Genomic DNA, 27,444 nt, shown 5'->3' on the forward strand with positions numbered 1-27,444 from the left:
TCCTTAATCCACTGAGTGAGGCCAGGGATTGAACCCATGTCCTCATGGATACCAGTTGGACTCATTACTGCTGAGCCACAATGGGAACTCTGCAAATATATTTCTTTTAATTTGAATTTTGACTATAATATTATAGAAAAAACACTGAACTACTCAAAAGGCAGTCTTTCTTTTAACCTCCAGCCTGAGTATCACCATTTTGTTCTATAGTCTTGACCAATTATTTAACTTATCTGAGAATCAGTTTCCCTGTATGCAAACTGAATGTGTCATCTACATCCTAGAGTTTCATGCAGTTTAATTGAGGAAATATAAGAAAGCACTTTGGAAGTTTTAACCTGCTATAATATAAATTATTACATTCTAATTGTTAGATAAATGTTATTAAACAAATAATTATTCAGTACTTACTATATGCAAAACACTGAGTTAGGTACTACAAGGGAGAGAGAAGCAAAATTCTGCCTCTTAATACATTTATAGTTAGGTACCTTAATGGTTGGAATGTGTTTGTGGCATATTTAGCAGGCCAGTAGGCCAGAGGGGAGGTTCAGAGGTATCATGGATGATATGGCTAGAGAGGTTAATTAATATAGTCTGAGAAGATATACATCTAGCCCTTGACTTATGCAGGGATTAGGTGCTGATCCTCCACACAGTTGAAAATTCACATAGAACTTACAGTCAGCCTTCCTTCCATGCATTTCCTCTACATCCATAGATTCAACCAGCAGTGCATCTTCTAGTACTGTAGAATTTACTACTGAAAAAAAAAATCCAACTATAAGTGGACTCACACAGTTCAAACTCCTGTTGTTCAGGGGTCAACTGTATTTTGGAGGCTTTAAGATGTTGGTGTTTTGGTGTGTCATTGGGCTTTTTGTTTATTATTTTTTAATCTCCTCCTTTATATCCCATCTTTCTTGATATTTTCCCTAATCACTGTATAATTGAAGATTACTTTAGTAACTACAATAGTAATTAGCAACATTAAATTAAGCATTGAATAAAAACTCCACCACAAAGAAAAACAGTGTGTTTAATTCAACATTGTATTCTCAAAGCCTCATGGTTGGCAAATAATAGGCATTCAAGAATATACTTTGAAATAATTAACATTGCTCTGTTAATAATAGTTAATTTTGAAATCTTAAGTTCATCTTTCTAAAGGCTTTAACCATTTATAACTATTTAATTGGCATGAATAAAGCTGGATTCTGGCTTGGCATGTATTTTACTTGCTATATTGCTACAAATAATTCTTATAAAATGTGATGTAGCCATAAAATGAAGTAACTTATCAAATTGTGTATTTTATTGGATATTCAAAGCAGATCGATAATATTGAAAACCATTGCTAATAGATACATGACAGTGACATTATGCTACTCAGTGACAAATTTAACCACATATTATATTATTACATATGATTTAATTTTTTGTTATAAGTTTTCATTTTTATTTTATTTATTTTTTTGTCTTTTTGCCAATTCCTTGGGCTGCTCCCATGGCATATGGAGGTTCCCAGGCTAGGGGTTGAATCGGAGCTGTAGCCACTGGCCTACGCCAGAGCCACAGCAATGCCAGATCCGAGCCATGTCTGCAGCTTACACCACAGCTCCCGGCAACGCTGGATCCTTAGCCAACTGAGCTAGGCCAGGGATCGAACCCACAACTTCATGGTTCCTAGTCGGATTTGTTAACCACTGAGCCACGATGGGAGCTCCGTAAGTTATTTTTAAGTTTTCAAAACTAACTGATCTGGAAGTAATGCACTTTGAAAATATAATTATATATTTTTCCTTTCAAGGTTAGACATCCTATGGTTTAGGTCAATGGACAGATGTATAGATTTAAAAATCAAAGTGTTACTGAATATAGGACAAAGTAACCTTTTTTCATAGGCCCTATACTAAAAATTATTCTGTAGTGCTGTGGTCAGGAAGTAAAATGGCAAAGGAATGCTCACATTGGGGTGTGTGCTCATTTTCTCCTGTCTGGTCACCTGAATAAAGGTCTTTGTTAATTAAGTGAAAATCCATACAGTTCTATCCTATGTGCCTTTGATTTAAAGTCACACATAAAGCTATGTCAACATTACTGACACTAAATAAACAAAAATCAATTAAAGAAGAAATACAAAACTATACTTCCAAGGTACCTGCAGAAGAAAAATCACTCATCAAGCAGTAGGTCTCCCCAAACAGAAAAGAACCAAGCATGCAAACAAAGGTTTGTGTGGGTGGCCTTCTACTCACTATCTATCCCCTTTGCTGGAAGTGGACTTGCCAGTTCTCTCTGTGCCATAGCTGGAAGAATAAGGGTCATGGGCCCTTGACCTCTGCAATTTGGATCTCAAACCTGCATTCTGGGTTTCTGCCAATAAAACTTAGATCTCTCTCCTTGATTAATATTATTTTAATATTATCAAATGGAAACAGAATAATGCCTCTAACACTCAGGCTATTGGACAGAGCTCAAGCTATGTATAGGTTTTACCATATTAAGTCAGCTTTTCCTGTCATGTTGTTAGCCCTGTTTAAAGGGACACAGTTGGACCATTGTATGTCCAGAAGCTTATATTGGCAAAAATGTGATGGTGTTCCATTCTGAAAAGTGATTTTAACAGAGATAGTGAGGTATGTTGGGGAAGCAATAACAGTATTCATATACTCCCAAAATCTTAAAAATAAGCTAGAAAATAATTGGCCTTTCTAGCAGATTCATAATCTTTTTTAAAAGTTTATGTTTAGGAGTTCCTGTCATGGCTCAGTGCTTAACGAATCCAACTAGGAACTGTGAGGTTGTGGGTTCAATCCCTGGCATCGCTCAGTGGGTTAAGGATCGGGCGTTGACGTGACCTGCGGTGTAGGTTGCAGACGCGGCTTGGATCCCGCATTGCTGTGGCTCTGGCATAGGCCGGTGGCTACAGCTCTGATTCGACCCCTAACCTGGGAACCTCCATATGCTGTGGGTGTGGCTCTAGAAAGACAAAAAAAAAAGAGTTTATTTTTATGATTATAAACGTAAGCTGCTGGACCTTAGTCATAGTATTTTATTCAGTAAAAACTAGACAATAGTTAATTTCCCTAGGAAATAGTAGTATTGCTGAAAATTGAGTGGGTTAAAAACACTACTCCATATGCATTTGCTGGGCATGTATTTAACCACAAGAATTATTTCTGTAGAATTAAGACCTAGTTGAATAAAAGCTAAGTTTTATGTAAATAGCTTTTTATATTTTTTACCTCTTCATCAAAATATTGTTTCCCAGTAGATGAGACATTCTTGAAAACTGATTATCTAAAAATGAAATTGTGTTTGGCAGACTTGCAAAGGGACTCCTAAACCAAAACATATGTGAAAGGTGTTAGAGATTTCTGAATTTCAGTTCAGAAAACTTTCTTTCCCAGCCACTGAGCTGGGAGCTGAGCTATCATCACCAAATAAGGTCTCATGCCTTGTCTCAGAGAGGAGCTTACCATCCAGTGAATTGAGAAACACCTAAATGGAGGCTGTGAACAAAATGTGGCAATGGAAGGCAGCTGTGCTCACCACTATACCACCAACACACCACGAAAATGTGGCAATGGAAGGGTACTGATGTTCAAAATATGTGTCCCTGAACAACTGCTAATATAAAAAACACACAGGTGAAAAACTCATATCTTTTGTTTTCAACATATGTAATTCAGTTCATGCAGTTGTATAGCCTTGATTAAGAGGAATAGTTGCTACCCTCATGTAGGGAGGCCCTTGTAAGCATTTGTGAACTCACTAGACCCATCCGAGGCTTGACATAAGTCTTTAGGATGAACTTGTAAATGATAGAGCAAATCAGTTATCCCTTCTGGAGAGAGTGTTGGGTATTTTTCAAAAACAACTAAATTCTAAGACAGGCATACCGATATTTAGCTGCATGCTTGTCATAAAAAGTAGAGGAAGTGATTTCTAGACCCATAAATGTTAAGGAAAAAAATTATCTAAATATATATGTCTATGCATGTAACTAATGCCTCCTCTCTAAAAGATAAAATAAATGTCCTTTTTCACATTCAAAAAAATGGGGGGGAATTACCTTGAGTTTCTATTTTCTCTTGGAATTTTGGTCTAAGAACTAAACTGTGATAAATGCCTATTTTAGAAGGAAGTTTTATTTTTTATTATTTTTTAAAATGATTTTTATTTTTTCCAATAGAGTTTGTTTACAGTGTTCTGTCAGTTTCTACTTCACAGCATAGTCACCCAGTCACACATACATATACATTCTTTTTCTCACATTATCCTCCATCATGTTCCATCTAAAGTGACTAAGTGTAGTTCCCTGTGCTATATATAGCAGGATCTCATTGCTTATCCACTCCAGATGCAGTAGTTTGTATCTATTAACTCCAGACTCCAAGTCTATCCCACTGCCTCTCCCTCCCCCTCCCTCTTGGCAACCGCAAGTCTTTTCTCCAAGTCCATGAGTTTCTTTTCTGTGGAAAGTTTCATTTGTGCCATATATTAGATTTCAGATGTGAAATAATATGATATTTGTCTTTCTCTTTCTGACTTAATTCACTTAGTAAGAGAATCTGTAGTCCCATCCATGTTGCTGCAAATGGCATCATTTTGTCCTTTTTTATGGCTGAGTAGAATTCCAGTGTATATATACACCACATCTTCTTAATCAATTTGTCTGTTGGTGGACATTTAGGTGGTTTCCATGTCTTGGCTATTGTGAATAGTGCTGCAGTGAATATGCGGGTGCACGTGTCTTTTTCAAGGAAAGTGTTGTCTGAGTATATGCCCAAGAGTGGGATTGCTGGGTCATATGGTAGTTCTATATTTAGTTTTCTGAGGTACTTCCATACTGTTTTCCATAGTGGTTGTACCAATTTACATTCCCACCAACAGTGTAGAAGGGTACCCTGTTCTCCACACCCTTTCCAGCATTTGTTATTTGTTCACTTGTTAATGATGGCCATTCTGACTGGTGTGAAATGGTACCTCATAGTAGTTTTGATTTTTATTTCTCTGAGAATTAGTGATGTTGAGCCTTTTTTCATGTGCTTGTTGGCCATTCGTATATCTTCTTAGGAGAAATATCTATTCAGGTCTTTTGCCCATTTTTCAATTGGGTTGTCGGTTTTTTTGCTGTTGAGTTGTATAAGTTATTTTTATATTTTAGATATTAAGCCCTGGTCAGTTGCATCATTTGATTTTCTCCCATTCCATAGGTTGTCTTTTTTTTTTTTTTTTAATGGTTTTCTTTGCTGTGCAGAAGCTTGTAGTTTTGATTAGGTCCCATTAATTTATTTTTGCTTTTATTTCTGTTGTCTTGGGAGATTCACCTAAGAAAACATTTGTAAGGCTGATGTCAGAGAATGTTTTGCCTATGTTCTCTTCCAGGAGTTTGATGGTGTCTTGTCTTAACGTTTAAGTCTTTAAGCCATTTTAAGTTTATTTTTGTGAATGGTGTGAGGGTGTGTTCCAGGTTCATTGATTTACATGTAGCCGTCCAGTTTTCCCAACACCACTTGCTGAACATACTGTCTTTTTCTCATTTTATATTCTTGCCTCCTTTGTTGAAGATTAATTGACCATAGGTGTCTGGGTTTATTTCTGTGTCCTCTATTCTGTTCAGCTGCTCTGTGTGTCTGTTTTTGTACCCATAGCACACTGTCTTGATTACTGTAGTTTTGTCATATTGTCAGGAGGGAGTTTTAGACAAAAGTTTCAAATGATGAATGGTCAAAGAGAAAAAAAAGCCTGATAAATCATAAGCTCCTATAAATTCTGAATGTTGCAATGAAGGGGACAAATAATACAACTCTAAGTAAGAAGCTCAAACTTCATCCTCTTTAGATACATTCAGTTATACATGTTTAGGGTTCAGTTATCTTCAAATTCAAGTTGGATTGGAAAGATTTCTTTCCTTCCTAAACTAAGATTCCCAAAATAAATGGAAAAGAGGAATGGAGTGTTACCTCTAATTCATGCTTGTTCTATGAAAAGCTTAACCCAGTTTTACCTAAAATGCATCTGGTCTAATTAAATTTTTCAGGACTGTGAGAGGATAGAAATGGGATGAGTTCTGATCTACACCTAGCAGGTTCATGAACTTGGATGGCTCAACCTGTTGTAACTCAAGTTTTTTATTTCAATTTATCTTAGGCATTTAAAAATTTTTAATTCATTTTATGCACTTCATTTGAGCATGTGATTTGTAAACACCAATACTTGATGTAGGATTTACGTTATTAAGTTATTTCCTTGTCTGTAAAAATAGAGACTAAAACTCTCCTCCAAGGTTTTGTGTTTTTATGAATTTACAGCCTAAAACTCTAATCTCAAAGTCTCTTAAGAGCAGTGTCTTAGTTTGCTCTATAGTATTCACAGAGGTTTTTAGTTTGGAATGTATCTGGACATCTGCATACTAAAAATTTTCCTCTGGGGTTTACTGTCAAGTCATCAATTGAACCAGATGGAAGCCCTATAGGCATATGTCATTGTTCTCTCATAATATAAATTAGTGGGCCTCAAACCTGCTTAAACTTCAGTATCCTCAGAATTTTAATTTTTTCTGATGTATTCTTGGTTGGAGAAAGAATACTTCATATAAGCTTATGACTACTAACTTTAAAATTTTTAATATACCTTAACCAAATATTTTATCTAGTGAAAAGGAATTCTGAGATGTAGTAGCTAATTTGCAATTTAGACATTGTTTTGTTTTTCAATTTTTGGTCTTTTATTGCCTTTTCCTTTCTTTTAACTGCTGAAAATTTATCAAGTTATTGTTTTGTTGAGTAATTTATTGGGTTTAAGAATATGTGGCACATGAGCACATCCTTGAAAATTCAGATTCCCTTCCCAAAGGACTCCATGTCACTGATGCCAAAGCCTGCATCATTTGAAGTATTTATGTCCTCCTCTTCTTGGAAGTCAGAAATTTGACTTGAATTTATTTTTTAAGGAACACATAAAAGAAATTAAAATGGATTAAATTCAGGAATCAATTTCATAAAAGGTGAAGAGAGACTTTCTTTTTCTTTAACACACATTGATGATGAAATTTGTGAGGTTGGTGCCTCAGTGACTGCTCCTCCTGATCCGATTATCCATTGGCATGTGCTTGTTAGATGAAGTAAGACAGAGGAAGAGGGGAGGAAGGGGAGGATGGAGCCAGTGTTGATTTTTGCTACAAGCTCAATCCCAGCGCTGTAATTGTCATTCCAAAGCATATGGAAGGCAAATGGAGTGACCATTTAGGTTGAGAACACCTTGAATTTCTGCCATACTTTGTGGCATGGCAGGTGTGGAGAGTTGTCTTGTTTTTTCCATTAAGGAGTCCCTGCCTACTAAAGATTTAGGTCTGTTTTCTTTTCAGTTCTAGCTCTTTTAGAGGTAGACTCATGTTATGTGGATGAGTTTTACTCAGTTGCAGAAGTGTAGGTAAGATAATAAAATAATGTTCGTAACATATTTTTCCAGAAAAGAATTTATATCCATAATTCTCCTTTGTTAATTAGTCCTTAAATTTTAAGACTAAAGTACACAGAGTTTATTAGCATAATTCCTCTTCTGACCTACTTTTCCGAACCATTGCAACATTGTGTGTCCTTTGAAAATGTCTAGTGGAGGTGGCACCACTAATTTGAATGCAGGGCAGTACAGCAGTGCCAGCCCTTTCTAATCCTTGTTACTTTCAGGTTATCATTTTGTTAGTTCACAATAATAAATTCATATTCATGTTCCTTTTTTGTTTGACTTGTTTTAACTGCTCAACTTAGAGAATGGACAGAAAATGGTAAATGTCCTAAAATGCAGCCTCAAAGAGGTCATTTTTCTAAAGTTTATATCATCTATCAAATTTATTGTTATCTTGACACCTTTATGAAATTGGAAGAACAGTGAGTTTTTACTTGCATATTCATGGAGAGCCTTTTATAAAATAATAATTGTAATTTGAAAGCTCTAAAAAATTAAAAAAAAGTTAATTAAAATTCATTTTCCAATTTAAGAAAGACTATTAAAAACTGTGTTATCTGAATACTTTTAATCCAAACACTCAAACCCTTTGTAAAGAAGCAAGAAATAAGTTCATACAGGCTTATCTTTTATATAAATACATGATAATGAGACTGCTAAATACATGCCAAGTCTAGTTAAAACATAGCATGAGTGATTGAGGAAAAGAAGCTCTTTTTAAAAAGAGCTTCATGGTGAAGTGAAATCTAAACACAAACAAAAAAATTATTTCCCCAGTTCAAACTGGTGTTATAGCTGACTGTTTCAAAGAAGATAAACTGTTAACATTATAATCTTCTTTTATCTCTATCAGTTCCCTTGAGTTTGCATCGTTTTTGATTGTACTTCAGTCCTCCAGGGCTGTGGTTAAGATCAAGGACTCTGGAGGCAGACTGCCCAGGGAGCCAGACCTGATTCTGCCACTTGGTAAATGCCATGAATGTGGGCATATTATTCAAAAATCTGCACTCAGCTTCCTCAACTATATAAGGATAAAAATAATTCTCATATGTATGTAAAACCATCCATCTGTTTGCCAAGGGCCATTCCCACTTATGCCAGTTGTTACCCTGAAGTAATTATTCTAGCTCCCCCTTTCATGCTGGAAAATGTCCCATTTTAGTTGATAAATTACAGAGTTTCTTTTCTTACATAGCTATTGTAAAGATTAAATAAGCTGATTCATAATCACATTAAGGGCTTATAGAAATATTACCTGTAAATATAAGATTATTATATTTCCTATTATAATTCCAATATAAAGAAACAGAATTGGAGTTCATGTTATGGCTCAGCAGGTTAAGAACCTGACATAGTGTCAGTGAGGATATGGGTTGAATCCCTGGCTTCACTTAGTGGGTTAAGGTTCTGGTGTTGCTATAAGCTGTGGCATAGGTCACAGAAGTGGCTTGGATCTGGTGTTGCCCTGGCTATGGCTGTGGTCAGCAGCTGCAGCTCCGATTCAATCCCTAGACCTGGGGAATTTCATATGACATAGGTGCGGCCATAAAAACTTAAAAAAAGAAGAAATAGAAATGAGGGAGTTCCTCTTGTGGCTCAGTGGTAATGAACCCGACCAGTATCCATGAGGACACAGGTTTGATCCCTGGCCCTGTTCTGTGGATTAAGGATCAGGCATTGCTATGACCTGTGGTGTAGGTCGCAGACAAGGCTCAGATCTGGTGTTGCTGTGGCTGTGGCTGTGGCATAGGCTGGCAGCTGTAGCTCTCATTCAGCCTCTAGCCTGGGAACTTCCATATGCCACGGGTGTGGCCCAAAAAAGGAAGAAGAAAGAAACAGAATTGACAAGGGATATTTAGGAGCTATACATATGCTATGCAAAAACATAATGGACAGTGAAGTAGCATGGCCGCCCTAAGTACTCTTAAAAGTCTGTTTTCAAAGAATCTGGTTGTGTCTCGTCATCTATAAATATGGAAACAAAGTTGTTATATCAGTGGGTCTGCATTCCAAAAATTTCGAACCACTAGAGTAGTAAAATGCAAAAAAGGAAAGTAATGGTATTGGTAGGAAACATGTATGAAGGTCGTTTTGGTCTTCTAAGCAGACATTATGTTAAACAAACCATAGGTTATATATTAGCCATAACATAACTGGGTTTAATTTTTAGATAATTATCCTCTCCATAAAGTTATAAAAGAGCACAGATGAGCACCTATTAATACAATAAATACAGGCCTGATACTTGGCTAATAAGCATCAATATACCTGTGCTGATACTAAAATATTGAAAAATCCCAGGTGACCCTTTCTCAACTTGGTTGCCTCAGCCTTACCCAAGAACCTTAGTCTTACCCAGGATCCAACAACTAAGAGATTTGTTTCTGCCTCAGCTAGAGATTCCTAGAACTTGGCTCTAGCTGAAGGCTATGACCTTTCTAATAGGAGGTACCTTGTTATTCCTTTGATAGCCACTCACCCCCAACTGAGTGGATGGCATGGGAAAATTGTTCCAAAGCATAATCAGGTAAAGGTGCAGAAAGTCTCTTCTCTCGTGTAAATCCATAAGCATTTTTAAGTCAATGTGGAATCTGCTCTGAAAGACACCTCAAGCAAGCGGCAGATGAGAACCCTTGGAAAGGATTTCTTTCATTGTCTTCGACAGCTTTTGTGGGGGTACAGGGGTATATGGTTTTACAGAATTAAAATAATATTTTTATCAATAACCTCACTTAAAGTATATATAATCTATTTTTCTAGATCATTTTAATGCCTAATTTATAATCATATGATATTAGAGCACAATAATTTTTTAATGGTATAGTAACCTTGTTTTTATTATGGAGATTATGCCAGTGAGATTATCTTATTTTCTTTGTAAGGATGTCAAAAAAGAATCTCCTTTCCTTTTGAAGAAATTTGTGAGGAACAAGTGACACTAGCAACTCTTCCAAAATGACAGACATGCATTTCAAACCAGTGACATCAATAAGGTCAGGGATAAACTGTGCATGGAACAATCATGTGACGAGCAGACATGGGAGAGTATCTTGATTTTTCCACAGGGACTTCTCTCAGACACCCATCTGGGGACTGTAAAGAAGGCGTTCTTCTGCTTCCAACAAACTGTGTCTGAGTCTTGTTGTAGTGCCAGGGTGATGATGAAATACTTCATCTCTAGCAACGCTCTGTCAGTGTGTTTACATTAGCAACCTGAGTAACTCTGAATAACAGTAATAAGCACAGGCATTTAAAGAAGAAAGAGGGTTTCAACAGTATGGAAAACAAACCACAACAAAAATTGTTAATAATGTTCACCTTTCAATCATATATTATCATATTAATATTTTCACTGGTATAGTTTCTAATGTATAATAAATACAGCTAAAACTAACGTTTTCTCTTTTCATGAAAATGTAGCACATTTTAGACATTTTGATTTGTTTTTCGTAGTGGCCTATATTAAACATTTTTTTTATCACTTGCATCCTTTGTGGCCATTTTGGGCTATGATGGCCTCTTCTTTATATGTTCAGATATCATTGTCCATGAAAATGTGGTGTTTCCTCTCCTGTTTCATGAGGGATTTCAGCTGATTCTAATACTAGGTCATTTTTCTCCCCTCTGAACTCATAGTGATTACTGTCAATGGCACTAGATATGGTGGGCTGGGTAATGGCCCCCTGACAGATGTCCACATCCTAATCCCTGAAACCTGTGTATGTTACCATATAGGGCAAAATTGACTTCACAGATATGAATAATTATGCTTTTGAGACCTGGAGATTATCCTAGATTATCCAGGTGATCCCTATGTACAATCGCAAGTTTTCTTTTAAGAGAGATTTGATACAGAAGAGGAGAAACCAGTGTGACCACAGAAGGAGAGATTGCAGTGAGATGGTTTCTAACCAAGGAATGCCAGTAGCCCCAGAAGTTGGAAGAAGCAAAGAACTGATTCTTCCCCAGAGTATCCAGAGGGAGCGTGGTCCTGGCAACACCTTAGTTTTAGCCCAGTAATACTGATTTTGGACTTCCAACCTCCAGAACTGTGAGAGAATTAAGTTCATTGTTTTAAGATGTACAACTTGCAGTAGTTTGCTATAGCAATGAGCAAACTAACACACCCTGATTTAGAAACCATGCATATATAGATTTAAATACTCTTTATTTAAAAAAAAATATTTTCAATGAATCATTAATACAGAAAAATTTTAAAAATCTTCATTATAAATATGTTATCACATGCGATGGCACATACTGTGTAATGACCACCCAGGTTGAAAAAATACATGTGGTTCCCTTTTGTCCATCCTGATGACTATCCTCTCCCTTTGCCTTGAATGTATCTGCTGTCCTGATTTCTAACACCGAAGGTGAATTTAGCCTGATTTTGAATTTTATGTAAATGAAGTTGTATGGTATATATTTTTTCTCTGACTTTGCTTAATATTTTGTTTGAGAGATTCATTGACATTATTATGAGAAGTGGTTTATTCTTTTTTATTCCTGAGTATTACCCATTGAAGGGAAAAAGCCATATCATGTTTATCCATTCTCCTGTTCATAGATGTTTTATCATTTCCAGTTTGAGATTACCATGAATAAAACTGTTATGAACTTTTTTGTACCTCTCTTTTTGTACATATCTGGGAATTGAATTACTGGGTCATATGGTGTACATATGTTCAAACTGAACAGATAAAACCAAATTGTTTTCCAAAGTGGTTTTACAAATTTATATTTCTTCTAGCAATATACAGAGTCTTTCCATATCCTTGCTAAAGTTAAAAATAACCATATTTTATTTTACTGTTTGTGTTTTGAGGTATATTTGACATACATTATATTAGTTTATTGTCATGTATTGAAAAATATTCACCACAGTAAGTCTAGTTAACGTCTGTTACCATACAGAATTTTATTGTGTGATGAGAACTTTTAAGATTTTCTTTCTTAATTTTCAGATAATGCAGTACAGTATTAACTATAGTTGCCATGCTGTGTACTATATGTCCATGACGTGTTTATTTTATACCTGAAAATTTGTACCTTTTGACCCTTTCCTCCGTTTTGCCTGCCCACCCCCACCCCCCGGCAAACACCCATCTGGTCTCTCTACCTGTGGGCTGGATTTGTTTGTTTTTAGATTCTGCCTGTAAATGAGATCATACAAAATTTATCTTTCTTTGTTGAATTTATTTCATTTAGCATAATGTCCTTGAGGTCCATCCGTATTGCTGCAAATGGCAAGATTTCATTCTTTTTTATGACTAAATAATGCCCTGTTGTATATACATGCTACATTTACTTTATCCATTTAACTGCCAGTGAATACTTAGGCTGTTTCACTATCTGGGCTGTTGTCAATAATGTTGCGATGAACTTGGGGGATTTATTTTGTGAGTTAGTGTTTTTGTTTTCTTCAGACAAATAATCAAAAATGGAATTGCTGGATCATATGGTAGTTCCATTAATTTGGGGGCAAGCTCCGTTGTTTTCCATAGTCACTGGACCAATGTACATTCTCAACAACAGTGCACAGGTGTTCCCTTTTCTCCACATCTTCACCAACACTTGATAGTTCTTGTGTTTTTGAATAATAGCCATTCTAACTGGTGTGAAGTCATATCTCATTGTGATTTTGATTGCATTTATTTCCCTGATATTTAATGATATTTAGACATGTTGAGCATCTTTTCATGTATCTGTTGGCCACCTGTATGTCTTCTTTGAGAAATGTCTCTTCAGTTCCTCTGCCCATTTTTTAATCAGATTGTTTGCTTTTTTGAAAAAAATTTTTGCTACTGAATTGTATGAGTTCTTTATATATTTTGGATACTAACTCTTTATCAGATATATAATTTGTAAATATTTTCTATTGTTTGTTGCCTTTTCATTTTTTTAATGGTTTATTTTGCTGTACAGGAGTTTTAGTTTCATATAGTCCCACTTGTTTATTTTTGCTTTTGTGGCCTTTCCTTTTGGATGGAAAATGTGGAAATGGCCATATTTATTATTTATTTTTATTTAAAAAAATATTAGTGAACATGGCAGTATAGCAGTACCTTACTGTAGTTTTAATTTGTATTTTCTGGATTACTAGTCATTTGAACACTTTTTCAAATGTTTATTGGTATAATGTGGATATCTTGCAGGATACAAGACATAACCTATTTTATTTTAGTTTATATTTTTATATTTACTTCTAGTTCTTTATGCATTTTGGATATCAACCCTTTATAGGTTATATGTATGAGTTTACATATCTTCTCCCATTATTTGGCTTTTTCACACATTAAATGATGCTGTTTTATAAATAGAAATTCCAGCTTTAATGTATTCCATTTCATCATTCTTTTCTTTATGACATACTGTTTTCGCTCTGTTTAAGAAATTTTTACCTATCCCCAAATCATAAAGACAGTATCCTATAGCATCTTCTAGGGGATTTGTTTGCCAACTGAAATTGAAAGTATCTTCACCTGTAGTGTTTATTTTCATCTTTCTTGGAAAAAGTATTATGAAAAGGTAGATTATTTTCTACAACATTCAGTAGCACCCTGCCTTTGAGAAAATGTATTTTTATGCATGTGACTTTTTTCTTATGCATGGAGTAGAGACCGTGATATAAGTTAACACAAAGTTTGTCCATTTAAAAGGTGTATTAAGGCTTTAAAATCAGAGAAAGGGAGTTCCTGTCGTGGCTCAGCAGTAACAAACCCAACTAGGATCCATAAGGATGCAATTCAATCCCTGGCCTGACTCAGTGGGTTAAGGATCAGCATTGCCCTGAGCTGTGGTGTAGGTTGCAGATGGCTCAGATCTGACGTTGCTATGGCTGTGGCATAGGCTGGTAGCTGTAGCTCTGATTCAACCCCTAGCCTGGGAACTTCCATATGCCACAAGCGTGGCTCTAGAAAGCAAAAAAAAAAAAAAAAGGAAAAAGCATCAGAGAAAATATAATGTCAGCAATAGTAATTTTTCTTTTTATGTATCTTCTTAGCAAAAGCATTCAAAGTTCCTTAATTATTACTATTACTAAAACTTAATCTTGCTACTTCCCCTCCAGGTTGAAATTCTAGGTGGAAAAGCTGTTTGTAAATGATACAAAATGAAGGCTAGGTAAATATTCTTGGGTTTTTTTGTTTTGTTTTGTTTTTGTTTTTCATGCAGAACAGTAACTTAGAAGATTAAGCAATTATCCACTCCTGGTAGAATTAGTAGACATACTTACAGCTAAATTTAGAAACTTAGCTGCAAAGTAATGTTTCATATGACATTCAAAAGCTGAATTAAAGAGGCAGTAAAATCTCTTTCGTTAAGAAATGTGTTGCTGTGAAACATGATAAGGAGAAGGGTGCGGAAATGAATTTGTGAGTGATCTTGTCATCTCCCCAAGTAAGAAACTGTGGTTTATTTCAAGGGAGGGATTCTGCAGTTAGAAAAAGACAGAATTCCTTTATCTAGATTCTTAACCAAATTGGCATAAATAGACACATCATAGAGTGAAAAATTTTAAAAAAAGTGGGATGAAAATGTCTTCTTTAAAAGGCTAAGTAAATTTTATGTAAGAAAGAAATACTTGATTAAAATAAGATAAAGTGGTGAAAAAGAATGCTCAATTTGAAGAAATTTTTGGACTTGGAATATTTTGCTTATATTTTAATTCTTTATATTTTTTATTATAGTTGATTTACAATGTGGTGCCAGTTTCTGCTGTACAGAGGTGTCCCAGTCATAAATATATATACATTTTTTTCTCGTACGGTCTTCCATCATGTTCTCTCCCAAGAGATTCAATATAGTTCCCTATGCTATGCAGCAGGGCTTCATTACTTATCCATTAAAAAATGTAGTAATAAATATAGTTAACAAAGAAATAGAATAGAAATCCTTTGAAAAATAAAAACACTGAAAATTATAAAAAGGATGGGACTAAGAAGTTGTTTTAGATTTATCTAAAGGCTTTTTTTTTCTTTCTTTCCTAATGTATCAAGGGAAGAAGTATTTAGCAGTGCTCCATTATCTGACCTTGGCCACATTCTGTATCCAGGGTATGGAGACATGAAGGTGGTAAAGTTACCATTTAATAAGTAATAGTGTTTAAATTGCTTGATTTCTGTATAGTTTATACTTGCTTGTTTGTAGCCACACTGGCTCTCATGCCTATTTCCCACAGTAAACCGAGGAGGCCACTCAATATTAGAAGACTTGTTGACTAATTATATTGTTGATTTATTGTCTGAAATGCTTCATAAGCAAAATGAGAATGCCAAGTGAATTTGCCCCTGTTACTTTTGGAAAAGAAAAAAACTACTTTGTACCAGACCGATTTATATCTGATCTTCTGTAAGTGGCAGAGACTGCCACCAGTTGTTATCAGTACACAATGTGGTAAATACAAAATATCAGAGTACAGCCATTTGACCAAGTACTTTAATGTCAACTAATCCTAATGTTAAGAAATTTGGGCTTGCATTTTGTATGGCTAAGTTGTTTAATTTTTTGTTTGTTTGTTTGTTTGTTTGTTTTTTAGGGCCACACTTGTGGCTTAGGGAAGTTCCCAGGATAGGGGTCTAATCGGAGGTACAGCTCCCGGCCACAGCAAGGCAGAATCTGAGCCACATCTGTAACCTACACCACAGCTCACAGCAACACCAGGTCCTTAAACCACTGAGTGAGACCAGGGCTCAAACCCGCAACCTCATGGTTCCTAGGTGGATTCATTTCCGCAGCACCACTCTGGGAACTCCTAGGTTAATTTTCATTTACCTAGGAATTCACTTTTATTATATGTTACAAAAGTAAAGCAAACAAAAACACTTGTTTTTCACCATTGATCATTTGAAAAGAATTAGTCCATAACTGTCTGGCCTCAAATTCTCTCCCTAGTGAATGAAAAGTAATTGAAGTCAGGCAACACTACGTGCTGGGACAAATAATCCTTTCTCTTTTCTTCCTTCCTCCCCTGAAGGAATTGAAAATGGAAGACCTTTTCCAGATCAGTTTAAGCAGTTGTTTTTTGTTTTTTTTTTTTTTTTTTGTTGTTGTTGTTGTTGTTGTTGCTATTTCTTGGGCCGCGCCCGCGTCATATGGAGGTTCCCAGGCTAGGGGTCCAATCGAAGCTGCAGCCACCGGCCTATGCCAGAGCCACAGCAACGCGGGATCCAAGCCGCGTCTGCAACCTACACCACAGCTCACGGCAACGCCGGATCGTTAACCCACTGAGCAAGGGCAGGGACCAAACCCACAACCTCATGGTTCCTAGTCGGATTCGTTAGCCACTGCACCACGACGGGAACTCCAGTTTAAGCAGTTTTAATTCAACAGGAACAGCCTCCCAATAAGTTTAAAGCATTCTTGAGGTTTACAAAATAAATAATAAAATTTTAAAGAAGTGGCCTCGTTTGTGAGACAGATGCATCTGGAGTCTAATATGTTTAAAAATATATGTGTACTCACTGTATTGCAGTGGAAAGAACTTTAGAGTTAAGCTTTCCTGTTTTCTAATCCTAAATCTTCCACTCTCCAGCTATAACTCATCAATACCAGTAAAATAGTATGTTATTAGTAAAAGTCAATTGTTTTTCTCATTTTTCACAGGAGAAAGTGGAAATTGGTTAAGACTTTATACAAAGTGTAGTATTGGCTAAGCCTTAAGAACGTGGAAACATTAGCAAGGCAAATAAGGCAAAAGAGACCAGTTTGAACATAGCTGAGAAGCATAGGGTAACAGGATGCTTTTTTTTTTAAGATATTACAGGCAGCATAGATCAAAGAAGAAATATCAAGTGTTGGACTGGGGAGGTAAGCAAGAGTCAGGTCATAAAGTGTCTTGCTTAGAATACTTGTAGGCAAGGACTTTTCTCCTTAGATGGGACATTTTTAACCTGAGTGTTTGGACCCCTCCCTCCTACCCCACCTCCCATGGAACATGGAGGGATATTTGAATGAATTCCAGAGTTTCAATGGCATCCTAAAGTTTCACACATTTTATGACTATGATCATATATGAAATTTTTGAGAAAAACAAGTGCCCCATGTTTTCTAACAGGTTCATAAGTATTAGTTTAGAAGATATGAAGTCACTGAATAGACTTAAAGTGGGGCAGGAATATTATGTGTAAAAGACATGGGCATATTTAGCTTTTGCATGGTAGTTAATTCAGATAGAAACTTGAAGCCGATGTGAAAATTCCATTTGACTTGTAGAGTAGGATCTGAGTCTTTTATCCCTAGCTCCACACACAGACTGGCCCATGGTTCTCCAATATTCAATAAATATTTGGACAATTGATAAGACTAAAAGCAGGAACAGCAGTTAGTAGGTTCATGCAATCATGTCAGAGAAGACATGGTAAGTGTCTAGAATTAAAGAGTGATCAGAGTGATCATTGGGATGGAAAATAAATGGCAGATTTGAAAGAAATTTTGGAGATAAATCAGCAAGACTCAGCAAACTTGATTGGCTATGAGGGGGGAATTAAGAATGTTTTCTTGGGGAGTTCCCATTGTGGCTCAGTGGGTTAGGAACCCAACTAGTATCCACGAGGCTTCGGATTCAGGGTTCAATCCTGGGTTTTGCTCAATGGATTAAGCATCTCATGTTGCATCTGGCAGCTGCAGCTCTAATTCAGCCCCTCGCCTGGGAACTTCCCTATGCCACAGGTGTGGCCCTAGAAAGAAAGGAAAAAAAAAAGAATGTTTTCCTGTTTATAAGTTGCACCAGTCTCTGCCTCTCTTTAAAGGCAGTTGTCTTATACTGCATTATATTTCCTTGAATATACCATATCTTCTCTTTAAGACTGTAGGTTTCTAGAAGACATGTTCTATTTTTTTAATTTTTATGGTATTCTCATTAGCAGTTGGTTTAGCGATGTCTGGCTAAGAAGTACTAAGGAAATATATGTTTAAAAAAGTTAAGATGCCATCCTGTAGTTCAGTTTCCAGTATCTACAGGAATGATTATCTTTTGTATCACACTTTTAGGCTTTCTGCCAGTTTTTGCCTCACAACAGTTTTCAGTTTATGTGAAGAAACAGGAAGTTCTCATAGAATGGTAGTGAAAAGCTAAACAGTATGACTGTGCTCTGTAAACAGTGGAGTAGAAGTTGGATAGGTGGGGTTTGGGAGTTCCTACTGGAGATTCAAAAAGAGGTGTTTCTCATTGATCTGTTTTATCTGTTCTATATTTTGACTTAATGATTTAATTTGGAAAGTTTTGCTCCTCAAGCAGAACAAAATGACTTCAATGATGTACTAAATTAGCACATTGCATGCATTTTCTCAAAAAGACATGGTCTATTAATGGTTGGGTAAAGTTCAAAGGTTGGTGCCCTGACAGTGTAGAAAGATGGTAGGATGATTGGAAAGGATAATGGTTCTAGTGACAAAATGACTTAATTTCAGTTTCTTTTCATTGGCCATTTTCAATTGTGTGACCTTGAAAAAGATATCTGATCTTTCTGAGAAATATTAACCATTATTCCCTGAAAATAGGAGTAATGATAACAATGTATTATGAGCAATATAATGTAACTATAACATTCTCACTGATTTAATTTTTTAACTTTCTTCATCCTAACAAATCCATGAGATAGATATCATTATCCTCCTTTAAAGATACATAATCAGAAGCTTAAAATAATTAATTTAGCTAGATAACACAAGGAATTAAGTGGCAAGGAGAGTGTTTACCCCGACACTATGGAATCAGGGCCTACACTCTGTACCACTCTAGACTTTGTGGTATGAAGATAATTCTTGTAAAATTTTAGAAAATAATATTGAATATCTGATTCAGTATTGTCATTAGTAATACTAATATAACAACTAGATTTTCAAGAACTGTGGATCTTAGTACAACTTATAACCTTGGGTTTTGTGAAGGAAAAATTAATTTTGAATCTCAAGTAATTAGCTTACTCGTTAATTTTGAGATTATATTTGTATTTAAGTTAGGGATTTTCTGTACCAAAAATTCAGGAGAAAGCTTTTCTGCATCAGTATCATTGCTGTGTGTAAGGTTTCAGTCCCTCTCACCTGTTTCCTTCTCATAAATGTTTGAGAATCTTTCTAAATTTTTTGTGGAAAGAGGAGAATTGGGCAAAAATATAAGGTACCTCTGATTTTCACAAAGCCTTTTGAAGAAAAGCAGGTTCATCCTTTGGAGAATGTTGAATTCTCTGTCAGATGGTTTCAAATAAAAATTGTTATCAGAAATTAACACATAAATACATAGACTCCAGAAACCATTCCTCTAGTCACACATTGATATTAATTCTACCACCAGTAGCAGAACATTTGAAACAAATTTGAGCCTTAAGACCAGAAATAATTTTAGGGCCTTGAAGATAGTAAAATAGAGCTAGTATAGTGAAGAATAATATGAGGAGCTTCTTTAGGTAAAATGCGAAGGGATATCCTTGTCTATTATGTGTCCGTTGAGATCTGAATCAGAAGTGAGCAACCTTTGCAAGATCTGGTTAGTATCCTTGGCAGCAGCCCTGGAGTGTGTTCAACAGACATTTCTGAGAAGACTCTCTGAATGCATTTCTGGAAGGAACTATTTTTATTCCTCTGACTTTTTATCTTTAATTAGCGATTCACAAATATCATAAGTGCGTTAAAATTTAAAACCACTGTTATACTCAGGGAAAAGTGAAGGAGGCCTGAGTATTCTTATCCTCCATGAATTGCCAGATAGTGTAGACTTTGGCTCATACAGACTTATATTCAAAACTTGAGAAAGTTACCCAAGATTCAGTCACAGTTTTTCCATACATTTAATGCAGAAAACAATAGGACCAGTTAAGAGAATTGTTGTGAAGATTAAGTGAAACAATGTAAACTTTTCTTAGTAAATTAGGTACTTAGTATGTTCTCAACAGATAGTAGGTAGTATGAGTGGTAGTTTAAGAGAGTCAGACTGGATAAAGGCTAAGGAAAATTGTATTTTTAAAAAATCGTTTCCTTTTGTTTTGGATTTTGAGAATTATTTTTGCTAGAATTTTAAAACATTATAATATTTTCATTGGTGCACAGATTGCACTTCACTGCAAATTAAATGTTAATTCAACAAATGTTATTTAGGAGAATTAGCTCAGAAAACAACTGCAGAGTAATGCCCTAAAGTTATGACAGTGCACAGATACCCTGTTTAAAATTGAAACTATCATTTTGGTATGGAGACTAACAGGAATGAGTAATAGCTACTATATTCCAGGTGTTTCACATCTCTTTTCTCTTTTAGTTAGTATAATTGAGATAGGTATTATTATTTCCATCTTTCAGGTGGGGACATTTAGGCACTAACAATTTAAGTTACTTGCCCAAAGCCACAGTCAGTCAGATGCAGTGCTGAAATTTGAATCTTGGTCTGTCTTTACACAGCAGACCCAGACTTTATTCTAGAAAACTACAACACTAGGTTAAAAAAAAAAAAGTTTTATTTTAATTATATGTTTGTCTTAGATTAAAAGAGTTTGGAGAGTTGAATTATACTAACTTGGATTAATTTTCCACTTGGATGTTAAAAGACAATCTTATTGTTTTTATATTTGTTATTTAAGAGTAATCAAGCTTGCGAAGTTTTAAAATTAGGGAAGTGTAACTTGTGTGAATCTTTGATGAAGGTAAACCAAAGACAAATGTTTAACTAGAAACTTGTTTATCCACTCTTCTGCTTTTAAGGCATAAAGTATCTTATGTGACTTAGTCTTGCTAAGTCACTTGAATCGTGCAATGTGAAATTCCTCAAATACTGCAATCCTAACTATCTACACCTGTAATTTTGCCCAATAAAATACCTTTTGCTTTTTGAGAGGGGTAAAAATGACTATAAATCAGTGGAATGAAACTTGCACATTAAAAAGGCTACTGTAAGCTGTTAATACTCAGGTCAAACTTTTGGTTTTTAACAGCTTGTCACTTCCTCTTTTAAGTGTGCCTTATTTCTACTAAAAGATATTACTTGTACCTTGAAAATTAAAGAGACAGACTTGGCTGATGCTTACCTCATGGAAGCAACAGCATTTTGTAAAATAAATAAGCTTCGAGTCCATTTTCTGCTGTTCTCCTTGAAGTACATGCAGAAATGATAAATAATATGTTCCAGAGCAAAAGCACAAAAGTGCAATCTGATCTTCTATTTTGAAAGATTAATTGAGGCTGTATCCCCACCATAGCAAAATAGGATCATGTGCAATTTGGAAACAAATGGTTTCCTGATATAGGATGAAGTAAAGAGAAACATTTTATTTTACATATGTATTGAAAAGCTGTTGTATATATGATGAGTCTCAGGCTTTTCAAAGCTTCAGGAAACATGGTCAGATCTTTTGTGCTTCTTTTGAAAAGAATCAAAGGGTGGCTCTATTACTATGTAGAGGCACACTCCCAAGGACTCTTGAAATCTCCTTTGTAGCAGCTGAGCACTGCAGAGTCACTGACCTTGGATTTTAGACTGTCAGGGAAGAAAGATACAAGAGAAAAAGAGAAAAGGGGGCTTTTGCATCGAATGACTGATGACTGTGTTTAAAGTGAAATGAACATGTCTCCGCTGTCCTCTGCATTTCTCCAAACTTGTTTCTTTGTTTTGAAGCCAAATGCGGTAACTTGGCTAAACAGTGAGTCATGTTGAATTAAATAATGTTTAGATAAAATGACTATCTCTTCAGGAAAACATCTCTGTATTTCTTTGTGCATAAAGTCTGGTTCTTTGGATTTGAGATTTTATGGTATACAGTTTATTGTATTTTTTTCCCCATGTACAAATGAAAATGGGCTTGAACATGCATCAAGTAAAAGCAGAGGTCAAGAATTTTGGTTGGTAGGAGGAGCTGCGTTGTTAATTCCAAACAGTTTCTTACTGAAAGTTGTGGGTGGTCTTCCATCATTCTGGAAGAATCTAAATATCGAAAACTTTTGGCAATATATAGCTGTTTCTCAGTTAATGATAATTTCTTCCCTTGTCTAGTTCAACATTTTGTTAGATGCAAGGCAAACAGAGTCTAGTATGAAAATATATTTAAATCATAAAGGTCAGTAGGGAAAGTTCATGCTGCCTGATTCTTGATTAAAAAATAATTACAATTCTTTAAACTGACAGAATTTTGAATTGAGCCATCAGTATTATTGGTCTATTATTTCTAATTGAACATTCATAAGAAGAATGTTGACAAGTTGAATTTTTTCTAAGACTTTTGGCTATGCATATTTATTTTATGCAGGTATCTTATAGTTTAGTTATACAAAATATTTTATTCCACTTTATTCACTTAATATTGTATCATAAAGTAACCTCACTCTTGAGAACTCTTTAATAAAATTATTCTTTGTAACACTTGTAAGTGATCATGTCATGCATTTCCTCAGATTTTTTCATTGATACCTCAAACAATTTTGAAAAAAATTAAATTACTTTGGTTTGATATATGACATCTTTACATGCTGCTTATGTGGCATTCAAGAAATTTCCATTTTTGTATGTTGGTTGGTTCTTTGCTTCTGCTTAGAAAAACCCACCCAAATCCTCCTTTTTTTCAATCAACTCTAAAAAATTATAAACATATTTTATTCTCCCACCTCATTGTTTCAACACAAGATCTTTCTTCTCTCTCAGAAATGCTTATCTCTTTATTAACTCATATATATCCTTCAAGTCACAGTTTATACGACACTCACAGAAGCTTTTCTGACTCCTGATAAAAGTAGCTGCCTTTGCCTTAAACACTTAATCTGTCTTTTACCATACTTTGTGCATTTATTACTGTGGCTATTAATTTAATAAAGTGGCTTAACTAAAATGTGTTAAATGGAGAAATAAGACCAAGCACTTCCTTTGGTTTAAGATTTCCCCATCATTTCTTGGAAGACTTAGTCTTCCTTCTTCTTTGTTCCCTTAATCTCTTGAGGCATCTTCTTGTACTGCAGTTATTTGTGTCCCTCTATTGTTAAATCGTTTAAGGGAAAGACCAGGAATTGTCATCTTTTATCTGGCCTCTGGCACATATACTATGTATTGAATGACTGAATAAATGTATACCTCAAAGAATGTTTTAATTTTGTGAAGAGCCTGCCATATTTTTTAAAATGTAAGCTTACATTTTAAAATGGGGCATGAAAGAGAACTTAATAGGGGTAAAATGAGACAAGAGATCTCATTCAGCACATGGAATCTCCTACCACTCTTTTTCTAATCAAGTATGCTAAATAGAGGTTCTCACTGAAGGGCCACAATATATCCAAAGAAAGTTTTATTGAAAAGCACAGAAAATCAATAAATGTTGCAATAGACAAGTGTTAAATGCTACTGTAAGAATCTTTCCATGTGATGGTTTCTTGGTGGTCACTTTAGGGACTAGGGTAGGGGGTCAGTTGTATTTTTTTTTAATATTTTTCTTTTTAGGGCCACATGCGCAGCATATGGAAGTTCTCAGGCTAGGGGTCAAATCAGAGCTATAGCTGATGGCCTGTGCCACATCCGAAGCAATGCGGGATCGGAGCAGTATCTGTGACCCACACTACAGCTTATGGCAATGCCAGATCTTTAACCCACTGAGCACGGCCAGGGATCGAACCAGCATCTTCACGGATCCTAGTTGAGTTCATTAACCGCTGAGCCACTAAGGGAACTCTCCAGGTGTATTCTTTATGGCCTAGAACTTTGCTGGCATCTTAGACCATGTCAGCTCTTCACCCTCCCCACTGAAAAAGTATGAATGGAGTATTGTCTCCCTGTCTTTAACTTTCTCTCTCACCACCCAAGGACTTTTAGTATTAACATTTAAAAATATATCTTTCTGGTCTTATATTCTATGAATATTTTAAAAAAATTCTTTTAATGTTGAGTATATGAAAATAGCCTGCTTTTAATACCTAGCATAAGGGAATTCCTGTGGTGGCTCAGTGGTTAACAAACATGCCTAGCATCCATGAGGATGTGGTTCGATCCCTGGCCTCGCTCAGTGGGTTAAGGATCCAGCATTGCCGTGAGCTGTGGTGTAGGTCTCAGACACAGCTCAGATCCTGCATTGCTGTGTCTGTGGCAAAGGCCAATGGCTGCAGCTCCAATTGGACCCCTAGCCTGGGAACCTACATATGCCACAGGTGTGGCCCTAAAAGACCAAAAAAAAAAAAAAAAAAACCCAAAAAACAAACAAAAAAACCTAGCATAAGACATAGTTTTCCATATCTTCAAATCTCTACATAAATAATTATAATGAGAGTATAATATTATATTTAGTAGAGATATACTAATATACACCTTTCTCTAAGTCTTATCCCCTCCTTTTATTCCCCCTTTCTGTTGCTATTATTTCTGCTTTTCTTTTGCTAACCATCTCTCTGACCTGTGCTTTTTTCACCTTGAACATACTGTTTTTGAATAACTTGCTACACACCAGCTTCTCCAGAAGTGTCAAGAGCTCTAGAAAGGAGGCGTCAGATGAAGTGTTTCCTCTTTCACAGATTTATCTCCCTTGTTTACATCTTAAGTGGACACTCTGAAGCTGAGGCCTTCCCAACAGTAGGAGTGTCGGCAGTAATGACAACTCAGCTCATCCATTCTGTCCTCTGCAGTTTAGCAGTAGGTTCAAATTTGGTTCTGCTTTCCAGAAAATACCTCCTTCTAGTTCAAAGACTCTCAAGACATCTTAACCATCCTTTAATTGTATATTCTCCATGTTCTAAGATAGAATCCAGCTACCACTTGCCATATACAGAGCAAAAGATTGGCACCTAATGTTTTTGAAGTCTGTTTTCTTGTATTCCAAGTAAGCTTAGAAGTCAGAATTTATAATTCTCCAGTTGATTGAATCATGCAACCTAAATGAAATATGCTTTAGGTAGGGGGAAAGAAAGCCTTGGTTTTTAGTTTAGCTTCTTTTTCCAGAAAAGATATAGTTATATAACTGTGTATTACATATTTTTAAGATAGATTTTTAAAGAGACTCTTTTTTTCTTATCAGATTTATAGTAATATGAAGGATTACATTAACTGTACAGATATTTTTACAATAGTAGATAATACTCATAAATAGTGAAAAAGGAACTACTTTCATGGACATTTTTATTGCTGCAGGGAACATTGAGATCATTCTGGTTAATAAATAATCTCATTCTTCCTTTTCTTTTGTAGATGTAAGACTAAAGGTCAGGGGACGTAGAAGGAGGGTGATTGGGTGAAGGGGGGAAAGCAAGCCCCATATCAACAAGTGGTAAAGTTAGAGCTTCGGCTCCAGTTGGCTCATTCCAAAACTGGGCCTTTCCTCCCCCATGCACTTTAATTTTAATAATAATAAATTATTTTCATGAAAACCCTAATTTTAAAATATGATACCATTTTTTTCACATTTCATTGGTTCATGCTCATAATTTTTTGTTCACCAAGATAAAAAGGTCATAAACTTCATTATAGCAGGAAAAAGGGTAAAATGTGTGAATGAACAGAGGACTTTGTCTCATATTCAGAAGCAGTTTCAGCTGCAAAAAAACTGTATGGAAGTCAAAGTGGGACTTAGGAAATCATACAGTATAGTCCCCTGCAAACCTCTGAGTCCATGGCATTTTTAACCATTTAAAATGATCTTCCAGGAAGATTTTAAGAGAAATCGAAGGGAAATTGAGCAAATATCAGCAGATCTAAGACCTGACATCATCCACAGGATCAAGGAAGCCTTTATGAAGCAGTCCAATTTAAGTTACTGGTTGAGTTATGAGTAAGAGTTAGAAAAAGCCAGAAAGAATTCTCTCAGCAGAAAGAACATGACAGAGACAGAAAGGAGGAAGGCCAAGTTTAGAGATGTGAAAAGAAGATCAGAAGGGCAGGAATACAAACAAAATGGGCAAGTAGTGACAATTGAGATTTTCTTAGATCAGATTATGACAGACCTTAAAAGCTATGTTAAGAATTTTGGATTTTTTTTTTTCTAAAAGTAATGGAAAACCATTTAAGACAGAAGAGAAAGCTTAAAAGCAGAGTGACCACTACAATTTAACTTCCAAACCATAACTCTTTTGAGAGTGTAAAGGGGGCACTTTGATAATTTCATAAAACAGTCCCAAGTTAGGTTCTTTGAGGCAAACCAGGATGAGAAGCATCATTAAAGGTTCTTATATATTGGTGCAATGCCCAGGAGATACATTCTGTATTTACTGTTGTTCTTCCCTGGCCGGGCTCACTGAGGAGAATTTCTTCCCTTATACTTTATTTCATTCATTTGGCCATTTACTTCCACTTAGCTTATCATGCCTATCTATCAAAAACATAGAAAAGTTGGACTTTAGAAACTGACAGCATTAACAGCCTGAACCTATCTAGAACCCAGACTGGGACTTGAACCCACATGCTGGGACTTGAACGCATCCTAAACCCAGACTGGGACTTGAACCCACTGTTTTAAATTAGAATCACTCAGCCAGTGTCTGGACTCACTGAGGTTTAGGTTCTTCAGGCCTCCGCACAAAAGGAATTCAGCAAGACAAAGTAATAGGCAAGAAATACATTTATTAAGATATGACGCTTGTGAGAGTTCCAAGCAGGCAGGCACAGAAGTTCTGCCCAAGGATCCAATGGGCTACAGTTTTATCATCCAAGGGAAGTGGGGAGGTCAAAAAAGACTGCCTCTTCCTTTCTGGGTATAGTAGCTCCTCCTTGGTATCTGGTAAGGTGTGTATTCAAATCAGCAGAAGGACAGTCCTCAAACTCTTGCCCTTGGTCTGAATCTGAATGCAGACCTCATCCCCTCCTGTGCCCAATGACCTGAGGCAATTCGCACACTTCCACTAGTCAAGCAAGCTTGCCTTGTTCTGATGGCTTTTTTGATCAATTTATTAGCTTACAGTGATCTCCCAAAGTCCCCTAGATTTCCTCTCTATCTGTGATCCTTTGTTGGGACTTCTACAACTACTTGTGCCTACTCCATCTGTATCACTTTTACCTTTCACACAACACTGTGTCTCTCT

At 35.8% G+C, this 27,444-nt stretch overlaps 1 protein-coding gene across 3 annotated transcripts in view; it reads left to right on the forward strand.

Moving 5' to 3' along the window:
• The window catches only part of SEMA3C (semaphorin 3C), a 318,035-nt gene that overhangs the window by 196,364 nt on the left and 94,227 nt on the right, over positions 1-27,444 (forward strand). The window contains exon 1 of one of the 3 annotated variants that reach the window (XM_021063488.1): positions 14,586-14,601. The exons of the other annotated variants lie outside the window; for them this stretch is intronic. The gene's annotated coding sequence lies outside the window, so the exon portion shown is untranslated. Of the gene's footprint in view, positions 1-14,585; positions 14,602-27,444 lie in introns of those variants that run through there. 3 annotated transcript variants of the gene reach the window in all.

Source organism: Sus scrofa, chromosome 9, assembly GCF_000003025.6.
Source record: "Sus scrofa isolate TJ Tabasco breed Duroc chromosome 9, Sscrofa11.1, whole genome shotgun sequence".
NCBI lineage: Eukaryota > Metazoa > Chordata > Mammalia > Artiodactyla > Suidae > Sus > Sus scrofa.